The 21,688-nt window shown below is 39.4% G+C and overlaps 2 pseudogenes; one reads left to right on the forward strand and one right to left on the reverse strand.

Annotated features, from left to right (window-relative positions):
• Nucleotides 1-3,400: 3,400 nt before the first annotated feature.
• LOC149206530 (calcineurin B-like protein 2 pseudogene) lies at nt 3,401-3,991 on the forward strand (annotated as a pseudogene).
• Nucleotides 3,992-5,424: 1,433 nt separating this feature from the next.
• On the reverse strand, nt 5,425-5,774 carry LOC149206531 (small ribosomal subunit protein eS28 pseudogene; annotated as a pseudogene).
• Between the last annotated feature and the right edge of the window lie 15,914 nt (nt 5,775-21,688).

Raw genomic sequence — 21,688 nt, forward strand, 5'->3', positions numbered from 1 at the left:
CTTCCTGCTTAGATATGTATCAAACTAAGCGATTAATGCTATATGACAATCAAAATAACTTGAAAGAGGTAGTTCACTAAACTACAATAACAATCTTCAGTAAAAAATGGAAGAAAAACAAAGTTTGATCATATTTGCGTGCTGTAGAAAATAAAGGACTCATGAAGACAGCCAAATACATTTCTTGTATTTATGACATAGACATACTTTAGAATCCATGTCAACAACTTTCTAAATGCATGCATATTTACTCTTACATTTTTGTAAGAACCACACTTAAAAGTCTATCTCAACAACTCACTCTACAATGCTTTGTAACGTAATACTTTGTTTGACTAATGGTGTTTGACTAAAGATACCGGCGTAACATAATACATCTTTGAATAACAGACCATTCTTACTCGTTTTCCATTAGACCATTCAAGTGTGTTTTCTAGTCAATTCATCTTTATCTAAGATATTTACATGAAAATTGATTGAGATTATGGTTTTCACCTTGATTAAGAAGACTTTTAAAATGACCATGTTAAGCATAAAGGAATGGAAACAGATTGGATGCCCATTAAGCACTATTTGGGGTGATTCTGAGAATCGCTGGACTACTCCGCCACCAGTTGTGGTGGCGGGGCGATTCTCAGAATCGCCCCAAATGGTCGTAGCTACCCTTGCAGAATCTGGCATGAACCTTTCAGATGATGTAGTTGAAAGTATGATTGATAAGACATTCGAGGAGGCGGATACAAAACATGATGGGAAGATCAACAAGGATGAGTGGAGGAGTTTCGTTCTGCGGCATCCTTCTCTGTTAAAAAACATGACTCTAAGAATCGCCGCCACCGCCCCGCCAACAGTTGTGGTGGTGGGGTAATTCTCAGAATTGCCCCAAATGGTCGTAGCTGCCCTTGTAGAAACTGGCATGAACCTTTCAGATGATGTAGTTGAAAGTATCATTGATAAGACATTCGAGGAGGCGGATACAAAACATGATGGGAAGATCGACAAGGATGAGTGGAGGAGTCTCGTTCTGCGGCATCCTTCTCTGTTAAAAAACATGACTCTTCCATATCTAAAGGATATCACAACATCGTTCCCAAGCTTTGTGTTTCACTCCCAGGTGGAGGATACATGATTATACTCCAGTGGTCATCTGGTAGTCGTAAATGCACAAAAATGTAGCATGCAGTGGTGTGCAGGGGTGTTCATTATCATTGCATATTTATGGCTAAAGGTGCAAGAAAGTTCTGCAAATTCTCAATAATTGTTCTCAGTTCATCCTTACAGAAGCAACTTGCAGAAAACACGTTGACTTTACATTTTAGCTTTTTCTTGTGTAAAACAGATTGGATGCCCAGTAAGCAGTGTTTGGGTCGATTCTAAGAATCGTCAGGTGGTGGGGCGATTCTCAGAATCGCCCCGCCACCGTCCCGCCACCAGTTGTGGTGGCGAGGTAGTGGTGGGGAAATTCTCAGAATCGCCCCAAATGGTCATAGCTACCCTTGCAGAATCTGGCATGAACCTTTCAGAGGATGTATTTGAAAGCATCATTGATAAGACATTCGAGGAGGCGGATACAAAACATGATGGGAAGATCGACAAGGACGAGTGGAGGAGTCTCGTTCTGCGGCATCCTTCTTTGTTAAAAAACATGACTCTTCCATATATAAAGGATATCACAACATCATTCCCAAGCTTTGTGTTTCACTCCCAGGTGGAGGATACATGATCCAGTACGGCTAATTACTTTCACCACAACTGCCAATTTCACACTGCTATCCATGACTTCCTTGAAGACGATTGCTCACGTTGAAAGCTCTGATATTTGTGCGAACTCCACCAAATCGCCAGAGATGTGTGTATCAGGCGTGTTGAGAGCGAGTACTTTTATTGTTTGTGTGTGAGGATGAGAATTATCATAATACCCAGAGGAAAATTGGTGCGGCGATTCTCAGAATTGCCCGTGTGCCCACGCCCGCATGTGAGCGTGAGAATTATCATAATACCCATAGGAAAATTGGTAAATTGGTGGGGCGATTCTGAGAATCGCCCTGCCATCTGGCGATTCTCAGAATTGCCCCAACATCATTGAAAATTGCCCCAAACAATAATATGTTAATGGAAATGGTGATGATAGCTCGATTATGAAATTTGAGATGTTGTCTCATAGCTCCTCCCACGAAAAGTTGTTTTCCAACTCCATGCACGCTTTTATCAGTTGTTTCTTATAGATTGATGCAAAATAACTTCTCTGCATAGCAATTGACTTGGAGGTCACTCTGTACATTACAATAATGAGACGTAGAATAATATGACATGATGGAAAAGATAATGTCATGCTGTGAGTTTGGATACATATTTGAATTTTATTTGTATATGATTTAGATTGCTAATTTTCACAATTTTTTTTTCACAGAAAATCTTCAGTATAGTAATTTGAATTTCATTCCAGATGCAAAAATAAATAGTTACTGTTTCGATTCCCCATCAAGTATGACAGGCTTCATACTTTAATTGTAAAATTTTGGATTACATATCACAGATCATTTATAGCCTCACTCATTGATCCCTTTGCATCGAAAACAATAGAAAACACTACACTACAAAATAATGCAGAAACAAAACACATAACAATATAAGTTATTCCTGTTTCACTTTAAGTCCAATGTTATAATCTAAACAACATAATTAGGGCAATCTCCTTGCTTCCCTTTCATATTCTAGAAAATTAAGGACATCACCCTCTCTGACAGGTCCTTTTACATTCCTCATGATTAGTCGATTCTGATCATCCAAAAATTTTACTCGGACCTGTGTAACTTGACCTCTTGATCCAATACGGCCAATTACTTTCACCACAACTGCCAATTTCACACCGGTATCCATGACTTCCTGCTTAGATATGTATCAAACTGAGCGATTAATGCTATATGACAATCAAAATAACTTGAAAGAGGTAGTTCACTAAACTACAATAACAATCTTCAGTAAAAAATGGAAGAAAAAAAAAGGTTTGATTATATTTGCGTGCTGTAGAAAATAAAGGACTAATGAAGACAACCAAATACATTTCTTGTATTTACGACATAGACATACTTTAGAATCCATGTCAACGACTTTCTAAATGCATGCATATTTACTCTTACATTTTTGTAAGAACCACACTTAAAAGTCTATCTCAACAACTCACTCTACAATGCTTTGTAACGTAATACTTTGTTTGAATAATGGTGTTTGACTAAAGATACCGGCGTAACATAATACATCTCTGAATAATAGACCATTCTTACTCGTTTTCCATTAGACCATTCAAGTGTGTTTTCTAGTCAATTCATCTTTATCTAAGATATTTACATGAAAATTGATTGAGATTTTGGTTTTCACCTTGATTAAGAAGACTTTTAAAATGACCATGTTAAGCATAAAGGAATGGAAACAGATTGGATGCCCAGTAAGCACTATTTGGGGTGATTCTGAGAATCGCTGGACTGCTCCGCCACCAGTTGTGGTGGCGGGGCGATTCTCAAAATCGCCCCAAATGGTCGTAGCTACCCTTGCAGAATCTGGCTTGAACCTTTCAGATGATGTAGTTGAAAGTATGATTGATAAGACATTCGAGGAGGCGAATACAAAACATGACGGGAAGATCGACAAGGATGAGTGGAGGATTCTTGTTCTGCGGCATCCTTCTCTGTTAAAAAACATGACTCTGAGAATCGCTGCCACCGCCCCGCCACCAGTTTTGGTGGCCCAAATGGTCGTAGCTACCCTTGTAGATTCTGGCATGAAACTTTCAGATGATGTAGTTGAAAGTATCATTGATAAGACATTTGAGGAGGCGGATACAAAACATGATGGGAAGATCGACAAGGATGAGTGGAGGAGTCTCGTTCTGCGGCATCCTTCTCTATTAAAAAACATGACTCTTCCATATCTAAAGGATATCACAACATCGTTCCCAAGCTTTGTGTTTCACTCCCAGGTGGAGGATACATGATTATACTCGAGTGATCATCTGGTAGTCGTAAATGCACAAAAATGTAGCATGCAGTGGTGTGCAGGGGTGTTCATTATCATTGCATATTTATGGCTAAAGGTGCAAGAAAGTTCTACAAATTCTCAATGATTGTTCTCAGTTCATCCTTACAGAAGCAACTTGCAGAAAACACGTTGACTTTACATTTTAGCTTTTTCTTGTGTAAAACAGATTGGATGCCCAGTAAGCACTGTTTGGGGCGATTCTGAGAATCATCGAGTGGTGGGGCGATTCTGAGAATCGTCGGGTGGTGGGGCGATTCTCAAAGTCGCCCCGCCACCAGTTGTGATGGCGGGGCGGTGCTGAGAATCGCCCCAAATGGTCGTAGCTACCCTTGCAAAATCTGGCATGAACCTTTCAGATGATGTAGTTGAAAGTATCATTGATAAGACATTCGAGGAGGTGGACATTCGAGGAGGCAGATACAAAACATGCTGGGAAGATCGACAAGGATGAGTGGAGGAGTATTGTTCTGCGGCATCCTTCTCTGTTAAAAAACATGACTCTTCCATATCTAAAGGATATCACAACATCGTTCCCAAGCTTTGTATTTCACTCCCAGGTGGAGGATGCATGATCTAGTATGGCCAATTACTTTCACCACAACTGCCAATTTCACACCGCTATCCATGACTTCCTCGAAGATGATTGCTCACGTTGAAAGCTCCAATATCTATGCGAACTCCATCGAATCGCCGAAGATGTGTGTATCCGGCGTGTGAGAGCGAGTACTTTTACTGTTTTGTGTGAGAGTGAGAATTATCATAATACCCAGAGGAAAATTGGTGGGACGATTCTGAGAATCGTCGGGTGGCAGGGCAATTCTCAGAATCGCCCATGTGCCCACGCTCGCATGTGAGAGTGAGAATTGTCATAATACCCAGAGGAAAATTGGTAAATTGGTGGGGCGATTCTGAGAATCGCCTTGCCACCCGGTGATTCTCAGAATCGCCCCAGCATCAAACAATAATATGTTAATGGAAATGGTGATGATAGCTCGATTATGAAATTTGAGATGTTATCTCATAGCTCCTCCCGTGAAAAGTTGTTTTCCAACTCCATGCATGCTTTTATCAGTTTTTTCTTATAGATTGATGCAAAATAACTTCTTTGCATAGCAATTGACTTGGAGGTCACTCTGTACATTACAATAATGAGACGTAGAATAATATGACACGATGGAAAAGATAATGTCATGCTGTGAGTTTGGATACATATTTGAATTTTATTTGTATATGATTTGGATTGCTCATTTTCACTGATTTTTTACACAGAAAATCTTCAGTACAGTAATTTGAATTTCATTCTAGATGCAAAAATAAACAGTTACTGTTTTGATTCCCCATCAAGTATGATAGGCTTCATACTTTAATTGTAAAATTCTGGATTACATATCACAGATCATTTATAGCCTCACTCATTGATCCCTTTGCATCGAAAACAATAGCAAACACTACACTACAAAATAATGCAGAAACAAAACACATAACAATATAAGTTATTCCCGTCTCACTTTAAGTCCAATGTTATAATCTAAACAACATAATTAGCACAATCTCCTTGCTTCCCTTTCAGATTTTAGCAAAGTAAGGACATCACCCTCTCTGACAGGTCCTTTTACATTCCTCATGATCAGTCGATTCTGATCATCCAACAATTTTACTCGGACCTGTGTAACTTGACCTCTTGATCCAGTACGACCAATTACTTTCACCACAACTGCCAATTTCACACCGGTATCCATGACTTCCTACTTAGTTATGTATCAAACTGAGCGATTAATGCTATATGACAATCAAAATAACTTGAAAGAGGTAGTTCACTAAACTACAATAACAATCTTTAGTAAAAAATGGAAGAAAAAAAAAGTTTGATTATATTTGCGTGTTGTAGAAAATAAAGGACTAATGAAGACAACCAAATACATTTCTTGTATTTACGACATAGACATACTTTAGAATCCATGTCAACGACATTCTAAATGCATGCATATTTACTCTTACATTTTTGTAAGAACCGCACTTAAAAGTCTATCTCAACAACTCACTCTACAATGCTTTGTAACGTAATACTTTGTTTGACTAATGGTGTTTGACTAAAGAGACTGGCGTAACATAATACATCTCTGAATAACAGACCATTCTTACTCATTTTCCATTAGACCATTCAAGTGTGTTTTCTAGTCAATTCATCTTTATCTAAGATATTTACATGAAAATTGATTGAGATTATGGTTTTCACCTTGATTAAGAAGACTTTTAAAATGACCATGTTAAGCATAAAGGAATGGAAATAGGAGTAATTTTTAAAAGCAAAATCCAAGTGTTCTTTCTAGTGAATTCATATAAAGACAATAGATGAGTCTAAAATATTTGAAATGCTTTAACAATAAGGTTATAGTTATGGTACAATAATATATTTTTAGTTAATTTTATTAGGAATTCACAAGAGATTAGATATATTAGTTTAACATTGAAAGCTTTTTATCGAGGATTAAGAAATACTTCTTTATTATATTAATTTATCCATAAAGGTCATTTACTTTTTAAAAAATAAATTTTGTTACTTTCACTTTAGGTTTGGTTTTTGATCCAATGGGTTTGTATAGATCTTGAGGTAATAGACTCCTTAAATATGACTCTAGGATTTCTAAAAGTATTCTTCCAATATTAATGAGTTTCTATGTCTACAATGTAATCACCACAATGAAATAATAAGCATTTACTACCAACTAGATGTTCATAGCCCCATAAAAGGTTTTTATATCCCTCGTTACTTCCCCCATTGGTGTGCTTTTCATTTATTTTATTTCTCCCTTTTCTTTTATTTAGATATGAGGATGGGTAACATCTAATTGATAATAGTGGGGGGAGCAACGCATTGAATAACCATATTAATAGGGGTGTCTCCTTATATTGGGTGTAAATTCTTGACCTAATTGACTTTTTAGAATTGTTCCCAAGGGAGATGTTTTTATGTTGTTTTTAAGATATTCACAGTGAATTTGATAAATGTAATCCTTTCTTAGTGGTAATTGATGTTAATGGATGTCCAAACTTAGTTTGCTCATTTTGGTTGTGTTTCCCATTGTGGTATTAGCATCCATGTGCTCCTCGTGAGTCACCTGCAACAAAATAAGACAAACACAAAATACCATATAACTATATTTAAAACGCCATCAAAGTTATTATAGTGGTTCATAAGATGACAGTGACAGTGACCTTCCTTTAAAGGTTTGGAAAGAATTAAAATAGATTATTATTATCACCTTAGATACTCTAATCAAATTAAATCAAGTGGTCGTAGGTAGCTCATCGTATTCTCCCTACATGTGGGGTATGATTTCACTGATGATGCATTATTAGGATTGTGATTGACACTAGAGTTATCTTCTGGGAACTTGCTTGTTTTTTTCCAATTATTTCATTCTTGAGAGAAAATCCTCTGGCATCTAGGTTTGGGATTTATTGATAGCAAATGAAGTTATGCTACCTTCATTTCTCGGGAACACATTTATGAGGGAGTAACAAGGTTCTTGAGGTGTAACTGAGTTTCTTTAGAACAAATGAAACTTGCTTCTAGGATTCCTTATGAACTTTTTGTGAACATATTTTATGGAGAGGGTGATCAGTTTAGCGAGGTTCATTAGAGGAGATTCACTGTAATTTGACTCCAGATCCTCTTTTTGATGAAATCCTGGCCTCCTATGAATTTTTCATGCTCAAAATTAAAATAAGGATAATCAGGAAAATGTGCTTGATGTGATATGATAAATTTGTCCATCTATGTTTAGGTGAAATAACCATGGCATGTAATGGTTGAAAACATGTTGAATTTATACTTAGGAAAGAAAAATGATATTCTACCAAAAACATTAATGTGTTTTTTTCCTCATAAACAACTTTGTTTGGCACATAAAAAATTGGTTTTACTAGCATTTTTTAAAAATTTTGAAAATTGACCCTAAAAAAAAAATCACTGTTCCAGTATATCACTTTTTCATTTTGAAGCTATATTTTGCATGAAAATTTCGTAGTAAATTTCGTAGTCACTGCCATTTTTAAAACATGTTCAAAATTGACCCCTAAAAAATAAAATCATCGTTCCAGTATACACACTTTTCGTTTTTAGCACTGTTTTTGATGTTTTTACGGGGTTTTTTGGCCAGAGTTCCCGTTTCAAAGTTTACATTGTATAGGGATGAATAATAAATAATAAGGCATGATGTATTGTATCAAATCTATATTTATGTGATACATTAGTGATCTGTATTTTGGAGGAAAGGCAAGGCTCCACAGTTGTGTGCGCGGAGGTCTGGGTCTACAGCTTCATGTGCAGACCGTCTACAACTTAGTGTGTAGGAACCTTGCAGCTGTGTGTGCAGGGAAGAACTATTTTTTGTACCAAATTCATATCATAAGAAACAGTTATTATGGATGTAGTCCCACATTGGGATGAACCACGGTAAAATTTGTGTCTCAGTGTTCATTTTTCTTATTATCTGCACTTTATTTTAGTATTGTACAGTTTATGAATGTTTATGTTATGCTTAAGTAATGAATGTAATTATGCGAAGTAATGTATAAGTGTGAAGTTGTTTATCAATGTGAATTTGTGTATAAGAGTTAAAGCATAAATAAAATACACATGTGCAACACGCAGTATCTCGCAAGCTGCAGAAACCTGGTTCTGCAACCTCCCATAATCACTTTGGGTGAGACTGCGATTTGCTTGCAGCTCGTTGCCGATAGGGCCAGTGGTTGAGGGCTTTGTTGGTGTGCAGTACACTTTGAACCTAGGTGCAGCCAACCTAAGCCAATAGTTGTCATGATGGATTTCATATAGAAGGATAGCTCATTGACTCCTATACTTGAGTTTGCTGATAAGCATGATGAAAGCATATGGAAAGACAGAATTTGACACTCTTGTTGTTTTGATAAAGCTTTATTGAATGACCTTACTTGATCTTATTGATAATGAAGAGCATGATAATCTTGATGCTAGAGGTATAAGTGTAAGATTGATAATAATATCTCTTATTAACTATGGTCATGTCTCGATGACATATGGTTAAACAAGATGGCGTAACTTGATGGAGTGACTAGACAAAAAATGCTATTGTGTTCATAATCTTTGAGATATGATGTTGCATCTATCTACCGCTTTGGGTCTAACCTTTGATGAAATATTGATGTCATGATGCTGATAGCCATATGTTTATGATCTAATAGATTTGTTGTTGAATGACTCTAGTAGAGACAGGTTGCTTACATGAATGAAGATGAATGATGTAGATCCCTAGTCAGAGGGAGAATCTCTTCTCAAGATTCTTACCCTTATTACTATTTGTATTCTATGTTGCTAAAGTATGATTTATGTGCATCTGACAATAGTGATCTACAACAGGGTCTCAGATCTGAAGCCTATAAAAAAATTAGGGTTTTTTCTCTGGATGCAGTCACTAATCTGGGAAATATCGCCCCTGGAAGTACGCATGCTAAGGCCTAGAAAGAATCTAGGTAGCTAAATTCGCTCTCATACTAACCTGAAGGGAGCAACCAGAGGTTTGATTATTTTTTACCATCATATGAAACTTTCTGAAGTTGTCTAAACTCTGAATCATGATGTCCCTGACATATTCTGCCAATGTTAACTGATTTCTAAAGTTGAGTTAAATTTTTGATCATATAATGAAGTATTGTGCATGAAATCAGATGGCCACCTGGAAGATGTCAGTACCTCATATGTATTGCAGATAACAGCAAGATCTGCAAGCAGGAAAAGCATGAATGTTTTCCATAAGATGAACATGCATACTGGACTTGTGTTTGTAGGTGGCTAGGACATACATATAGATATGTAACTATTTTTGTGCTACAAAAGGTTGGCATGAGTTGGCATTACTAGTATGTACGAAAAGTGTTTTTTCATGATGCTTGAAAATAAATTTGAATTGATCATTGAGATGTGCTTTGATTATAGATCTCTCTACAATAGTGAAATTGGACTTGATCTGATGTCCAATGATCTGATTTGATGATTGTTGATTTTCCCAGATGTCTATGCTATGTGGGCATAATGACTAATGTGAATATTCAGAATCATGATTTTGTATTGGCCTCCTTGTTCCTAGCACAATGGTTGAAATAATGATAGTTGTGATTCAACATGAAAGAAAAACTTGCATGACTAGTCCTTGGTGTATGCATTTGCACCTAGCGACAGAAATGACTTATGTTATGCTTATGAGAATAACTTGATAAATTTCATGACTAATTATAACTTGTTGGCATGATGAAGTCATGAGTTGATAAGAGCTCCACATGCTCCCCTGGTTGAAAGTATTAATACTATGATAATGATGACTTTGATAGTGTTCATGATTTGGCTTATAAACTCTGGTCAGTTGACTTTTTTGATTGATGGTATAACATTGAGTTATGTAAGGATGATTATGTTGGCCTAGCAAGGCATTATGCTTAGAGCATTGCAATCCAGATATGTCTATATTTAACAGTTATCTGATGAAGTCGGTATGATGAGTTCCAATGTATGGCTTTGATATTGATTATGGTTTTGGTTTTATGTCCTACTTGTCATAGGTGATGAGCCTTTGACAAGGAAAATTTTAAGGATGGAAATTTTTTTTGAAGTTTAAAAACATTGGCGAATCTCACTAATCCCTAATATGAAAACTATAAAAAATTTATTGATATATTTGTAAAATTATCCAAATTTATAATGATTTTATACGTAGTCTCTATATAATGTTGGCGATTTTTAAGGTAAAATAATTTTATATTCTAAAATTTGGGCGAATCGTCTTTTGTAAAATTGGAAATTGGCGAATATTTTTTGTGGAAAAATCATGGAAAATTAGCCCATTGGGCGAACATTAGCCCCTAAAATTATCCATGGCCTCTGATGATCTAAATCAGATAGAGATGGCTTATGAAGCCCGAAATAATGTATCATGGCATGATGAATCAATTTATGGAATTTGGGAAAGAAATTCCATATTGAAAAGCTATTGGAAAATGTTTTTGAATAATGAAAATTGCAAATCCTTGGATACTCTGATTTGAAGTTCAAGATGTTGTTGAACTTGACATGGAATCTGAAGGTTGAAGCATTGATTTTCCATTTTGAAGTTTGAACATCCATATGTATATGTATGAAGTACATAGAACCTAAATAAATTCATGAGTGAGTTGCTTCACTTACATAGAGTTTCCATCGAGCATGCTTTGAAATATCTACATGAGGTATTCTATTTTGAGAATGAGATATTTCTCCTATGATATGTATTTTCATAGATGTATTACTGATATTTGAGATTATTGTTGATAAGCACATTTGGATGCTACTTTAGTATGCGATTTGCCATGATATCTTGGATGAGAGGTCCAAAGCATGACCGAGGTTGATCATGATGTTGCTAGCATGGCTAGTTGTGAGGTAGGAGACAAAAGCTCCTTAGAGAGTTGTTTGAGCATAATCTAGATATGAAATGGATACATTGTGATGATCCAATTGGCAGTAAGTCCCTTATTTATAGTTGGTACCGAGATACTCTCATATATTGAGACAGTGCAGCTGTTCGAAACAAGCTTAGGATTGTGGTTGGCACTCCTTGACAGGGAGGATGATTATGGTATCCTTTTTTGATTCATATGATTATATATGATCTGACATGATATTTGATTTGATGTTTTGTATGAACAAGAAACAACTACTATTGAGATAATATGATGATGAGAGCAACGCTGATTGGGAACACTGAGCCAATTCTTCCTCCCTATTTGAGCTCCCAGGGTGAGGAATTGAGATGGAAGGCTCTTGGGGTTGAGGAAACTCTAGACAATAGGGAATTACCCTATCTGTTACCCAGGGTTGAAGAATTTTTCTCCCCTATATTTATAGGGTTGAAGAATGCTGATCCCCTACTTGTTCTTTGCCAAGTATACCCCAGTTGGTATCATACCCTCAAGCAGGCCAGCTTGATGGGAATATCGCCCCTCGTTTGGACAACGAGTTGAGAGTGTAATTGGGGTGTAAAACCCAAGTCTATTATGATGCAGGTGTTCTACCACATGACTATTCTAGGTTATCGATGGGAAGATCAATAGGCAAGAGGATGGGTTGAGATAACCCGATATGATTTCGGGTTGAGGGTGAGCTCCTCGATGAAATTCCAGGGTTGAAGGTGTACTCCCCTATGTGATGAGTTATCCTATTTCTCGGTATGGGTGGAAGCTATTGATCCCTGATGTGGTTCCAGGTTGAGATGAGCTCCTTGATGATATTCTCTCTGATGACGATTGATGATATTCCAGGTAGCAGCCTGCTAGCAGAGATTCCAGATAGTAGCCTGATGGATAGAGGGTGGTAGCTTGAGCTCCCCTCTAGTAACAAATTTTTCTTCTTCTAGATCTGAGAATGTTTAGCATACGAGCAGGAACAATCAAGTGATAAGTAGGAATAAGCAAAGGATAGATCGATATGTACAATGATGATTTGTGATGATGAGACACTTGAGATGGACATGGCATGATGACTGTTACCTCTGTTATAAACTTCAGTGCTTAAAGGTCAAATTCAGGACTGATGGGTGGTTTGTGCCGAGAAAGGTGCTCGCAGCAATCGTTCTCTTCCTTCTCCTTTGGTTTCCGCACACCCTCTCAACCTCTGCTGTCTTTGTTTCTCCTACAAACTTCTTCTTTCCCCGCTAGCCTTGTTTTCTTTCAAAACTCAGTGCAAATTCATTTTTATCCCATAAACCTACATTTCCTAAAGAATGGGCACTTAACCCACGAAACCCCACCCATATAGCATCCTTCGTTCGTAGCCGTTGATTGTCGCTATCCAACGGTCGTAGCCATTTTTCTCGCACGTTAAACATCGTGCATATTCCTCGCCATCTAACTGCCTGTCACATGATCAGATGGTAGTCGCAAGCCCCGATCGCATGACCTGCCCACCCGTTAACGTGTGATCGCGGTGGTTTCCCGTTGCCACATGTTACAATTATATTGGATCGCGAGGGGTTATACGGAAACCACCCGACGCCGAAAGCGGTGCGGGGAATACAGCCCGCCTATCAAAACCGTTTTCCCGCGTGTTAATCTCTGTGCGTCTTCTTCTTTCGTCAATCGTCAAATCTGCCGCGTCCAGATCCTACTGCCTTCGTTTCTCCATCCATTTTTCCTCTCGATAGCTCCTTCTATTTAGATCTCCGCCGCTCATCTATGAGATTCGACGGCCACTAGTTGTTCTCATCCTGTGCATGCCTCTGCCATACTGTCTTTACTCCTTTGACTATCTTGAGCTCCCGAAGGGCGAAGCCATCAACTACCTGTACCCTGCGTAATAAAGCTTCAACTACCTGCATTCAAATAGTAGAGTTGCCAAGGAGGAGAGTACAGAGCTCAAGTAGATAAACGTAGTCATTAGTCATGGAGCTTGTATCAATTGGTACTTCATCTGCCCGAGAAGGACCACAGAATGGCAGGGAATGTCTAAATAATCCATTAAAACCAGCAGATTGTAGTAGAGCCCCATATATGATAATTAATGTGTTAGGTGGTCCATTATGACCCCTTCTCGTGTAACACAGCAGAGTGTTTTTGTAATCAACCTCTATATATATCCAGCAGACGGAAGGTTGATGGTTGATGAATGTTATTTTGATGTAAGGTTCAACTTCTGGAGACTGTAACTACTGTGATAGCTGCGGCATCTGGTCTTCATTTTCAGCTAATGCAAGATTCTTTTGTTGTTAATTGCTCACTTTCCACTTCTTCTTTGTTCCAGGTTGTGCCTGTTATGCATTGTTCATGCGCTCTTGATGTTTAACATTAGAGGGGCTGTCATCCCACCTCTGTGTTAGAATCTAGTTAGTATTATTGAATGTGTATGTAGGTTTCTGTTGTTTTAATGCCAGAGAGCTGTCATCCTGTCTTTGAATTAGGAAATAGATTTACAGACCTTTTAACTGGTTGTAGTTGGCCATCACAGGGTCCTGTGCATCTGCTGGTGTGATCAGTATTCCCCATCATCACATTTTCTTTAAAACTGTGAGTAATTGGTGGTGTAAAGCCTTGCAGTCTGGGGGTGTTCACCCATGTCTGGGGTTAAGCATAGTAGAAGTGGTTATCTGGCTTGAATATGCAGCAATTCTTTCATTCATCCACCACTTTCCAACATTTTTGTTGAGTTTATAATGTTCTCGTGCATCTCTGATATACAACCTAGGAGAGTTTCTTGGGGTGATAACATTAATTGGCGCCGTTGTCGGGGAGCTGAAGATTGAAGCTCAGCTTCCTTGGGAGAACGACAGAGTTCCAAATTTTGATGATAGACAAGGTCTGGGCACATATTTTGGTTGTAAGCATCTATCTGGCGACTCCACTAGAGGAAGACCAACTTTTGGTGACTCCACATTAAAGTTCTGGCACAACTAGTGAGGTACACTCGGAGAAATCCTTGGAAACCATCAGCTGAATCAGTGCCTGACTTTGAGAGGACTGTCAAATTGAAGAAAGCTTCACAGAAAGGAGCATCAGGATCAGGTAAGCCTTGGAATTTTATTGTATCTCTGCTAGTGTAGAAATACCTTCAGAGATTCATACAACTCCTTGTTACTCATTTCCCTTTCGGATCTCAGTCTATAGAAAGCATCCATGTTGTCCACCATATTCCTCTATCTATGTCATCCATTTCATTGATCCATTCCACTCAGTTTACCAGTATCCTTTCATATACCCCAGTCATGGAAGGTCAGCAAGCTATTACAAAGATAGAAAGAATTGTTGCTGCTAGGTATGGGCCTTTGGTCTTGCTTGTCCCTTTGAATGCCATGCCTACAGGAGATTATCAAGAATATATGCCTGAGTTTACTGGTACAGAAGGAGTAACAGCTGAAGAGCACCTTGAGGCCTTTTATAGTTATGCTGATAACCTTGATATCAATGAAGACGATGTCTAGATGAGGGTTTTTGTCCAAAGCCTAGATGGGGAAGCTAGAAAATGGTTTAGAGAATTACCCCCTAGGTCTATTGTAGATATTGATGCCTTAGATGATGTGTTTTTAAAGCACTGGGGAAATAATAAAGATCTGCTCTATTATCATACTGAATTTGGAAACTTGCAGAGAGAAGATGGTGAGCTGCTGTCTGATTTCAACATCAGATTCAATCATTTGTACAGCAGAATGCCAGCTGAAGTAAGACCAACCCCTGCTTCTGCCATGCTCACTTATGATAATGCCTTTGATTCTCAATTCTGCCTACTGCTAAGAGAAAGAAGATGTGCTTCTTTGGTTGATATGCAAAATGAGGCTTTTGAAGTAGAAGCAAACATCATTGTTGCAGAAAGACTCAAAGGTCATGCTGAAAGGAGAAGACGAGGAGGAGAGTCCTCATCATCCTCAGAGCCTAAAATCGATGAATTAGCTAAGATGATTGAGTTTTTGGCCTCTGAAGTTTCCAAATTAAACGCTGAGCAGTATTCTGAAGAAGTAGAAGTTCCTTGTGACTTTTCTCTTCCAAAACCAAATCTATATAGAGGAGCACAGGAGCAATTGCAGATTTTGAAGAGAAATCAAGATACAAATGAAGAGCAAAGGGTGAAGACCCTTTGTCAAAATACAGTCATGGAAGAAGAGCATCCTGATGAAGAAAAGGAGGTCCATGGTTTGGAAGGTTCTACTTTCCTAACCAGAGCTGCTTATGAAGAAGCATTTTCCAAGGGTGCTGCTTGTTAGATTGTTGTACCTGCAGAACAACAAGCTTATCAGCAGCAGCAATCAGTAGTAGATCCTACTAGCCTCCAAGAATTTGTGCCCGAAGCTAGCTCATATACACATGGCTATTAATATTTGCAAATTCACCAGCCTAATTTTGTGCCCTGCCCAGTGATCAATGAGGGAGAGGAAAGATCCCCATCATCTTTTGTCCCTCTGTCTACTCAAATGAAAACCCCTCAAAGTTGCCCCTTGAACACTGAGGCAGAACAAAATTCAATATTCAAGGTTGAGACTAATCACCTTAGTTTTGATCTTCTGAAACCTGCTCAGGTGGCCTCTACACAACTTGAAAGGGCAGCTTGCTTGATGACAGAGGAAGATGATGCATAGTCTTGGAACTCCTACTTGGATGTGGACTATTCTAAGCAAAGTAAAGGAGCAGATGATGTCCCTGTGTCCGCTGCACAAGAAAACGATGGTTCATCATTCATATTAGTTATGCAGACCATAGATGACACAGAAAAGTACACGATAGCCATGCTTATTCAGCAGGTGTACAAAGGCTTCCATGAAGAACGTCCAAGGAGGAAAGCACACAGAAAGGGAATGAAAGTTGATCCATATCTACCTATTAAGCTCAAATGTTCTCAACTGTTTGAGGTGGAGGATAAAAAAATCTTGTTTTGCAGCTCTATGATGAAGGGGCTGAGAGCAGGAGAAACAATTTTGATGGCTCATCAGTTGGCCAATTTTTGAATATTTATGTTGTTTAAGGTCCTCTGGCCTTAATGATTGTAAGCAGTTTCTTTTTCAGGTTTTAGTGTAGACTTGGTTTGACTCCATGCCCAATGGATACTAGGCAATGGTTTAAAGCTGATTTTGTATGAAGGCATTGGTCTACAGTTCTTGAGACCTCACAGGGAGGATCTCATCCCCAGAAGGAGCCAGTGTTAGCTCTGCTATAAACTTTAGTGCTTAAAGGTCAAATTCAAGACTGATGGTTGGTTTGCACTGAGAAAGGTGCTCGCAGCGGTCGTTCTCTTCCTTCACCTTCAGTTTCCTCACACCCTCTCAACCTCCGCTGTCTTTGTTTCTCCTACAAACTTCTTCTTTCCCCGCTAGCCCTATTTTCTTTCAAAACTCAGCGTGAATTCACTTTTATCCCATAAACCTACATTTCCTAAAGACCAGGCGCTTAACCAACGAAACCCCGCCCATATAGCATCCTTCTTTCATAGTTGTTGATCGCCGCTATCCAATGGTCGCAGCCCTTTTTCCCGCACATTAAACATCATGCATATTCCTCGCCATCTAACCGCCCGTCACACGATCAGACGGTAGTCGCAAGCCCCAATCGCGCGACCTGCCCGCCCATTAACGCGCGATCGCGGTGGTTTCCCGCTACCATGTGTTACAATTATATTGGATCGCGAGGGGTTATACAGAAACTGCCCGACGCCGAAAGCGATGCGGGGAATACCGCCCGCCTCTCAAAACCATTCTCCCGCACATTAATCTCAGTGCGTCTTCTGCTTCCGTCAACCGTCAGATCTATCACGTCTAGATCCAATGGCCTTCATTTCTCCATCCATTTTTCCTCCCGATAGCTCCTTCTGTTTCGATCTCCGCCGCTCATCTATGGGATCCGACGGCCACTAGTTGTTCTCGTCCTGTGCACGCCTCCGCCATACTGTCTTTACTCCTTTGACTATCTTGAGCTCCTGAAGGGCGAAGCCATCAGCTACCTGTACCCTGCATAATAAAGCTTCAACTACCTACATTCAAATAGTAGAGTTGCCGAGGAGGGAGAGTACAGAGCTCAAGAAGATAAATGTAGTCATTAGTCATGGAGCTTGTATCAGTCGGTACTTCTTCTGCCCGAGAAGGACCACAAAACGACAGGGAATGTCTAAATCATCCATTAAAACCAGCAGATTGTAGCAGAGCCCCATATCTGAGAATTAATGTGTTAGGTGGTCCATTATGACCCCTCTTGGTGTAACACAGCAGAGTGTTTTTGTAATCAACCTCTATATATATCCAGTAGATGGAAGGTTGATGGTTGATGAATGTTATTTTGATGTAAGGTTCAACTTCTGGAGACTTTAACTACTGTGATACCTACAACATCTGGTCTTCATTTTCAGCTAATGCAAGCTTCTGTTGTTAATTTCTCACTTGCCACTTCTTCTTTGTTCCAGGTTGTGCGTGTTATGCATTGTTCATGTGCTCTTGATGTTTAGCATTAGAGGGGTTGTCATCCCACCTCTGTGTTAGAATCTAGTTAGTATTATTGAATATGTAGGTTTCTGTTGTTTTAATGCCAGAGAGCTATCATCCTGTCTGTGCATTAGGAAATAGATTTACAGACCTTTTAATTGGTTGCAGCTGGCCATCACAGGGTCCTGTGCATCTGCTGGTGTGATCAGTATTCCCCTTCATCACATTTTCTTTAAAACTGTGAGTAATTGGTGGTTTAAATCCTTGCAGTCTGGGGGTGTTCACCCATGTCTGGGGTTAAGCATAGTAGAAGTGGTTATCTGGCTTGAATATGAAGCAATTCTTTCATTCATCCACCACTTTCCAACATTTTTGTTGAGTTTATAATGTTCTCGAGCATCTCTGATATACAACCTAGGAGAGTTTCTTGGGGTGATAACAATGAATTCCTGAAAAAGATGATTTGTGATGATATGTGATGACACTCGATGATTCTAGAATGGCATATTGTTCGATGGAAAGATATTGGCAAGTGGAATTATCCCTAATTGAGAGGGAGTGTTAATTTTTTCAATTGGGTAAAATTACACCTTGGGTATCTCAAATGATCGAGATAATGATTTCATTAGATTCCTCTTTTCAAGAGGACCAAAGTCTACCTAAAGATCACCCAATTTGGTTAAGCGGATGTTGAGTTATGAATTATTTTCTTCATACATGTATTATGGAATGGGTCGACCCTAACCACATGAGTAATTGTTTGGGTCAGCCTTAACCCCAAGTGAACCATCAGGAAAGAATATAAATAGAAGAGACCTCAAGATCATTTGGACACATATTCTCTTCTCTTTTGTCTTGGTTCGCAAAGGTTCGAGGGAAGGAGTTCACTCAAGGATCCAAAATCACAAGTGAAAGGTTTGCTCTGGGTCAGGGTCCTTTGGATCTCGGTAGCGAGCACAAAACAGGGCATTATGGTCCCTCGACGTTGGCACATAATCCTATGAGAGCAACTATAGACCCTTGGATGCTAGCAAAAAGGCTTATGGGACCGACTATGGCTTCAAAGGTAGATCTGGAGGCATCGGTCCCTAATCAATCACTAAGTAGTCTTGAGAGCGACCAAGTTGTCCCAATTGCATGCATAGTAACTTCAAGGGAGCAACCAATTGTTTCAGGTGTGTTCCACCTTGGTCACATGCACAAAGTCTTCCTGAGAGTGACCAAGCAGTCACAGCCGCCCTCACAAAGTATCTGAGAGAGCGACCAGGAAGTTCGGTTGCACAGAGACAATGTTGATGAGAGCGCCTATAGTTCATATCTAGGGTTTGACATCTTGGCTTCAGTTGACTTCAGTGATCTGGTAGATCTAGGTTTCTCTCTGTTGCTATATAGATCTATTAGATATACTAGTGATCCAACTGTGCATTTTTAGCACACATTTTGGCTGGTAAGATAATGAGAAAGTGTTGGGCAGATGAAGTGTCCACCCCAGTTGTATCTTTGGCTACGCAGTGCAACAAGGGGGTCCATTTTAACTAGGCAGGGTATTTATGTCAGGAATTTTTTTATGACTGTCGAGAAGCGCAAGAAGATTGGAATCAATTCCACTACGTGTGGTTATTTCTCTTAATTGCACTAACAGCATGGAGAACATCGTACGAGTCACAGTTCCCCATTATGGACCCAGATGTGTGTGAGGCTATGAAGTATGCCTCTTTGTGGGCATCTAAGAAACAGACCCAGGTTACAAAGAAACAATTGTTCCAGGTATTATTTGAGATGGATCTGCGCATAGTGATCAACCAGGAGTTACGGTTATCACTAGCTTTGTTCCAAGAATATCGTAGCATTCCTAACTTTAAAGCGCATTTTCACCATGTATATTTTGTGTGAAGAAATATTTGGAGGAGGTATGGTATGAGTTTCCATACTTAGTTATTGAGGAGGACATCCTACTAATAATAAGCAAGTGGTCTAGTAATTGGCTCACCCCAACTGAAGAAGAGGAAAATCAGACAAGCACAAGTGAGACAAAGCAAGCCATTGAAGGTGTGTAGACTGAAAAGCCAACGGCAAAGAAGGATCAAAAGCAGGTGCCTCAAAAGGTCACAATTGACCTTGAGAAGAACAGTGCGCAGGAAACAGAGCGTGAAGTTGAATAGGTGGAACCAATCATCGAAGAGGGTGATTAGGGTTTTGTGGACACGGAGGACTTCGATTCCTCATTTCTAGTGAAAAGGCAAACGAAGAAAAGTGTTGGAGGTGCACAGAAGAAGCAGAAGTCAGACAAATCCACCAGTGCAGAGCCGATGGTCCTCAATGAGGGGGAGTTTGATGAAACTGGAGACACCGTTAGACCTATGACGACGGAGATTTGGGGAAACATTGAAGATTAGTGCAAGGTAGTATTGAGAGAGGTCCAACAGGGCCTCAAAGAGCTATAGGTTCAAGTGAGTGTGTCCCAAATGAGCATGGTTCAAGCGAGCATGAGTCAAGCGAGCACGATACCTTCAGCTTCAGTCAGTGCACAAATGGTACTCACAAAAAAGCTCTGAGTTGTGCACTTACTGAATGCATCCCTACATTTCAAGAATGCAAAAGAGTGGGAGAACGTGTAAAACTTAATGAATATGAGTCTCAATCTTGTGGTGCTTCCCCTTCAAACATTGCATGAACTACATCAGGGCGTCACAGATTAACTCAAGGTGCGGGAGTAGCGGGCTCTGTTGGTCATAAAAGAAGTGAAAAGAAAAAACCAAAAGATGTTTGACGAGAAGAGTAAAGAAATACAGGATAGCGATGAGGCAGTTGCACGTAGACAATAGTTGGAAGAGGCTATTGCTAATGCTTGCAGTGAGCTTCCAGAGCTCCAAATCCAGATAGAGATAGCCTCAAAGGAGAAGCTTCAAAAGATTATGGCAATGGTAAAGGAATCAAAGGTAGAGGTGGAGAAATTCATATTTGAGTTACAGATGCAGATTACAGAACTCTAGATGAAGTTGTAGCCTACCACACCACTTGAAGTTCGAGAACAACACGAAGCTGCATTAAAAGGGAACATGGAAAAAATAGCCACTGCAGTCAAGGAATGTGGTCAGATTTTTGAGGATATAATGGAGATATGGGCCTCACTGTAGGAGGACCCACATGTACAAAATATCGAGGTAGAAATCCAAGAAAAATAACTTCAATTTGATGAGCTCAAAGAAATGGTGCAGACCTTAGCACATGTGCAACGGTTTTCCCGTCTTCATGAAGGAATATTTCTGCAAGGAAAAATTGATGAGCGGCAGTGGAAGGCACAAATAATCTCCGCATGGACGCAACCTTGGGTAGATGAGGCAAGTCAGCTCTCACAGAGAGTGGAGAGCAAGTTGAAGAGCATGCAAGGGACACAGAGAACAATTTGTCTAGCGAGAGAAGGGTTGACAACAAAGAAGCTCGTAGAGGAAGTTTGACAGGCCGTAGTGCATTGCACAGAGACATTTCATTCGTTGAAGTTTACATACAATAGTCTCAAAGCAAAGGTTTAGGATGTATTAACTAAGTGACTCGAGGACGAGTCACATCTTTGCGTTGGGGGCTTGTTGGCTAGGGGTCCCCTAAGTCCAAGTTTTGTCTAAGTCATGTATAGTCTCTGAATTTCGAGGAGCAGAGCACGATTTACGTAGAGTTCTAGGAGTGAAAGGGGA

This window comes from Pinus tabuliformis, chromosome 1_2, assembly GCF_031772625.1.
Source record: "Pinus tabuliformis cultivar Carrire ecotype Pingquan chromosome 1_2, CPIR1, whole genome shotgun sequence".
Lineage (NCBI taxonomy): Eukaryota > Viridiplantae > Streptophyta > Pinopsida > Pinales > Pinaceae > Pinus > Pinus tabuliformis.